The sequence below is a fragment of the Saccopteryx leptura genome, chromosome 3 (assembly GCF_036850995.1).
Source record: "Saccopteryx leptura isolate mSacLep1 chromosome 3, mSacLep1_pri_phased_curated, whole genome shotgun sequence".
Classification (NCBI taxonomy): domain Eukaryota; kingdom Metazoa; phylum Chordata; class Mammalia; order Chiroptera; family Emballonuridae; genus Saccopteryx; species Saccopteryx leptura.
Window position 1 is genome coordinate 72,772,685 of NC_089505.1, and position 6,000 is coordinate 72,778,684.

Sequence of the window (6,000 nt, forward strand, 5' to 3'; positions counted from 1 at the left end):
AAATGGAAAAGGTTAGTTCTTTAGAAATATGCAAATGGGCCTGACCTGTGGTGGCACAGTGGATGAGGCATCGATCTGGAATGCTGACATCACCGGTTCAAAACCCTGGGCTTGCCTGATTAAGGCACATATGGGAGTTGACGGTTCCTGCTCCTCCCCCCTTCTCTCTCTCTCTCTCTCTCTCTCTCTCTCTCCTCTCTAAAATGAATAAAATTTTAAAAAAAGAAATATGCAAATGACAAGTATTAGACACATATATATTGAAGAATTGGAATAAAGTACGTGATTGTGGATCTCGGGACAAGAAATCAACCAAAGAATGCATAAATTTGGGGAGCAGTAAATCAATCAATACTTATTTCACTCTAAAGACCAGTAGATGAAAAACTTTAAAATTCTATGAACCTCTTTCTGTTCAAACTCATGTATATATTTCTTTTGTGATTTGTATTTTTGTGCAATTTGAAAGTATGGCATGTGTCTTTCTATCTCCTTCTCACTTAACAACAAAAAAACAGTATCTCAGGCCTGATAGCTCCATTTGTTAAAGCATTGGCATGAAGTGTGTAGGTTGCTGATTCAATCCCAGGTTAGGGCAGAAAAACAGATGGATTGGTGTTCCTGTTTCTCTCTCCCCTTTCCTTTCCATTTAAGCTAAAATGAATAAAAAGTATAAATGTCCTGTGACCTAGAAACATTGGTGTCACTGATAAAATGGACACGTGTTGAACACATGGATCACAATCCCCATCCCAGAACTTCTCCATGGGAATCTGCGTTGTTACAAAACTGCAGTTCATTGTTGTCCACCGTAAAATTGGAGAAGTACTTACACTTCCAACTCATCCTGACTTTTCCAGCTGAGAAATGAACACATGTGATTGTGAACTGTACAAATACCACCTTGACAAATCCATATGCCTGTACCAATGTCTTAAGTTAAAGCTTATTTTCCTGCAAAGTAAAGTCTCTCAATTGTGTTTGTATACATTTGTCATACTCATTTGTGAGTTTTACTCTTTTGTGTTGGATATTTTTTTTGTGACAAAGTCAGAGAGGGACAGAGACAGGAAGGGAGAGAGGTGAGGAACATCAATTCTTCGTTGCAGCACCTTAGTTGTTCATTGATTGCTTTCTCATATGTGCCTTGACTGGGGGCTACAGCAGAGTAAGTGACCTCTTTCTCAAGCCAATGACCATGGGCTCAACCTTGTGAGCCTTGCTCAAAGCATATGAGCGTGCGCTCAAGCTGGCTACCTTGATGTCTTGGGTCCCACACCTGGGTCCTGCGCGTCCCAGTCTGTTGCTTTGTCCAGTGCACCACTGCCTGGTCAAGCCTCATTTGTCAGTTTTAGAAAATAATTTAGAGGATATTGCTGGGTCAAAATGATCTTACTGGATAACTCAGGATTCTGTCATAGGTCAAAATCACTTCTCCTAACCCTGTTTTCATGTTTGGTGACATTATGAACCCTGCCCATCACCTTTTGACAGTGTGTCTTTTCTTTCAGGAGACTTTGACCTTTGGGGATGTGGCTGTGGATTTCTCTCAGGAGGAGTGGGAATGCCTGGTCCCAGCTCAGCGGAAACTGTACGTGGATGTGATGTTGGAGAACTACGGGAACCTGGTCTCCCTGGGTGGGGATGACTTCCTTCAGAATTTTATTGTACATCTGCAGGTGGTTTTTTTGTTTGTTTTGTTTTGTTTTAACATTGTTTTTGGGCTTCTCATTTGGATGGGAGACTTTCAGATTCTTGTTCTCAAGGACCTAATTAGGGGTTTGCTGCTAGAGTAAAAAAAGGTTTCTAATGTATGTGAAATAGGAAGTCTATGTGTGAAATATTTACATAGTGTCTAGAATAATTACGGTACTATTCTAAAACAGTGTTTGGGAAAGAAATTTTTTTCAAATTTTTATTTACTGACTTTAAAAGGAGGAGAGAGAAAGAAAGGGTGCTTCTCATATGTGCCTTGACCAGGCAAGCCCAGGGTTTTGAATTGGAAACGTCAGCGTTCCACATTGACATTTTATCTACTGTGTCACCACCAGTCAGGCTGCAGAATAATTTTCTAAATATTATCATATTCTATTCTGTCTTTTTAGCTGGCACTGACTGGATTAGAAACTGGGAAGTCTCTATCAAAACTTATGGCGGTTTTTTTTGCATTAAACAGGGCTTTCTGTCTCTAAGCCAGTCCTGGTCATGTACTTGGAGCAAGTGAAGACGCGCTGGGATGTGACGGGAAGAAAGACACTATCCTTCCACCCAGGTAGGTGGGATGAGGAGACAGATGACACAGGTGAGAGATCTAAAGGTCACGGAGGAGGGCAGACCTTACAGTGTGGTTGGGAAGCTGCTGCAGTGGAAAGGGCTGTGAGAGGCCCAGGTGTATCCCTGTTGTCATAGAGGGACAGCTGGTCTCCAACACGTCCTGTGCTCCTGCGACCTCTCGGGACTCTGCTTTTGCTCCAGTGACCTCCGTCATCACATTAGCAGTGAGGGCGGGATCCTCCCCATGGACTATGAGGGCTACTGTGATCTGGCTCCTCTTCCATTGCTGTGGGGACCTGGGAAATCCTGTGCACATTGCCGAGAGCATCAGAACTAGACCTTTCTTTTTCTTAGGGGTTGTTTTGTCTCATACATGTAAATAGTTTATGAAGGAAAGGGTTGAGGTCTCTGAATTGGTTGCCAAAATTTCAGGAACACTAGGGACAGTTGTTATGTTTCTGGGTTTATAATTTCTATTCCTGTGGAACTTTCCACGAAGACACTACCGCATTTAGATTCAGTGCATTCATCTCAGCATTATGCTCCTCTCCAAAGTGAGAAACTCTAATTTTCTGCTTCATTTCAAAATGTCCTTTGGCTGCCTGAGCTGTGGTGGCGCAGTGGACAAAGCATCGACCTGGAATGATGAGGTTGCCATTTCCAGACCCTGGGCTTGCCCCATCAAGGCATATATGAGAAGCATGTTGATGCTTCCTGTTTTTCCCCACATCCTTTCTCTCTCTCTTTCCTCTTTCTAAAACCAAAAACTAAGATCTTTTTTAAATAATTTCTTTTTACTTTCTATGAACCAGCAAAGATATTTTCATTCTGTTCCATTATTTCTCATAGCAGTTTAATGTTCCTATGTATCTCATAGAGTCCTTCAGTAAAGTACTACCATAGGTGACCTTAGAGTGTTCCCCAGCAGGTAGGAAGGTGTGCGCTGTTACCTGCTTTCGTCATCACTGTCATTCTGTAATTCTCTCCTGTCCGGTTCAGAGCTGCCTGGACTGTGTCTGGTGTGTTTTCCCTTTCTGATTAGATCTTTGTCATAGTTGTGCTTTTGACTCAGCGCTGGAATGTTATTCTTTGGTAAGAAGTGCGTTACAGAATTATTAAGCACTTAATATGTAAGAAAATGTTTTGTTTCTCAATTGAATTTTATTTCAGGCAAAATCAATAATTTGGCTTTTCATTTACTTTTTATTTTTATTTGAAAGAGACAGAGAGAGGAACTGATAGGGACAGAGAGGAATGGAGAGATGAGAAGCATCAATTCTTCGTTGCGGCACCTTAGTTGTTCATTGATTGTTTTCTCATATGTGCCTTGAGAGGGGTGGCTACAGCAGAACAAGTGACCCCTTAGGTTTCAAGCTAGTGATCCCCAGCTCAAACTGGTGAGCGCTTTCTTTAACTGGATGATTCCGTGCTAAAGCTGGTGATCTCAGGGTTTCGAACGTGGGTCCTCCATTTCCCATTTCGACAGTATCCACTGTGCCACTGCCTGGTCATCCTGGTTTTTCATTTTCTTTCTCACTATGTCCTTTAAGCATGTTGTACTTAATCTGAAATGTTGTATTTCAACATTAGTATTTCCATATTTTACAACTTTTTAAGGGTTTAAATTAGAAATGAAAGTATTTTTTACTCTGGTGTTTAGTATAGCCTACATGTTTTGTGGAAGAGTAGCTGAAATAATTTTCTCATGTTTATTCTTTTTTGCCTGACCCATAACAGGTACAGTGGTTAGAGCATAGTCCTGGGATGCTGAGGACCCAGGTTCAAATCCCCAAGGTTGCAGGCTTGAGCGTGGGCTCAGTAGTATGAGAGTGGGGTCATTGGTGTGACCCCATCTTTGCTGGCACAAGTTGAAAGGTTACTGGCTGGAAAGTGGTTACTCTTTTGACTGGAGCCCCCCAAGTCAAGGCACATATGAGAAAACGATGAACAGCTCAGTTTTTCGTAACTATGAGTTGATTCATAACATTTCTCTCCCTTTCTATTTATCTGTCTGTCCATCTCTCTGTCTCTGTTTAGATTTTTCTTATTGATTTTAAAGAGAGGAGAGAGAGAGAGGGAGAATGGCAGGGGTTTAGGGAGGAGCAGAAACCATCAACTCATAGATAGTTGCTTCTCATATGTGCCTTGACCAGCCAAACTCAGGGGTTTGAATGGCAACCTCAGTATTCCAGTTGGCACTGCATGACGGTGTCACCACTGGTCAGGTCCTCTTTCTCTTAAAGAAAAAAATATAAGAAAAAATGAGATCTCCAGGAATAGGCACTACATCATTGGAAACACATTCATTACCTGTAATAATCACCTAAAAAATGTTAGACAAAACTGACAATTACATCTTATATAAATAAAAATGTAAATGTTCATTTGTTCAAAATCTTAAATCTCTGACAGTTCTTCACTGATTGCTTTGAAATTTTGACACAACGTTGCATTTGAATACGCACGTATTTTTATGTACCTATATTATATAGATGTCACACCTGTGACAGGTAAAACATGCTTTTTTTGAAAAATAACATCTGTTGGACGTAAAGGCAACAAAGTAGATAACCGGTGGGTTGTTCCATATTCACCTTTGCTATCAAAAACACACAAAGTGCACATAAACATGGAATACTGAAACTCTATTAAATCAATCAAATACATTTGTAAGTACATGGATAAAGGCAGCAATATGGCAGTTTTTGGCGTGCAGCCAGAAAGAAGTGGTAGGAATGCAGTCATACATATCAATTAAGTCGCACAGTATAAGGCTGGAAGATACATAAGCAGCAATGAAGTTATATGGTGAATTCTTTCATTTCCCATACATGAACGAAGTCCAGCCGTTGTTCACTTAGCAGTACATCTAGAAAATGGACAACCTGTTTATTTCACAGCTGCAAATGTGCAACAAATAGCCCTGAATCCACCGGCTACAACATTAACTGCTTTCTTCACGTTATGTCAAAATGACGTGTTTGCAAAAACACTGCTGTATTCGGAAGTGCCTACATATTACATATGGAATGCGAATATAAAATCATTTGAACGACGCAAACAAGGACAGCGAGTTGACGGACAACCTGGCATATTCAAAGAAACTGCAATAGGCAGACTGTACACTGTGCATCTCAATCAAGATGAATGCTTCTTTCTTTGCACGCTGTTGGTAAATGTGCCCGGTCCAACATCTTTCCAGCAGTTGAGAATTGTCAATGGCATTGCACATGGCACTTTCTGCAGCGCATGTCAACTTCTGAATTTATTGGAGAACGACTGACACTGGGTTGTATGCATTAATGACGCGTGCAACACATCACATCCAAATCAAATTTATGCATTGTCTGCAATCATATTGACTGCCTGCTCTCCTTCATCTCCAACAGAGTTATGGGAGAAATATAAACTGCACATGGCTGAAGATATTTTCCATCGAATACACAAGGAAAATTCAAATATGAACATAGATTTCACAGCAGAAATCTACAATGAAGCTTTGATAATGAATGAAGAATTGTGCTTAGAAATCACGAACAAAGGTCTCAATCAATTGGAAATGCCATCACCGAATCGATCTGCTGCTGCTTTGTTCGATGTAGAATTGTGTCATGAGCAAAACTACTATAGGGGTGATCTTTTGTCATATGTGCAATCAAATATTCCTAAGCTAACACTTGAGCAAAAAGGCATTTACGATCAAATAATGCAAACTGTCAATAACGG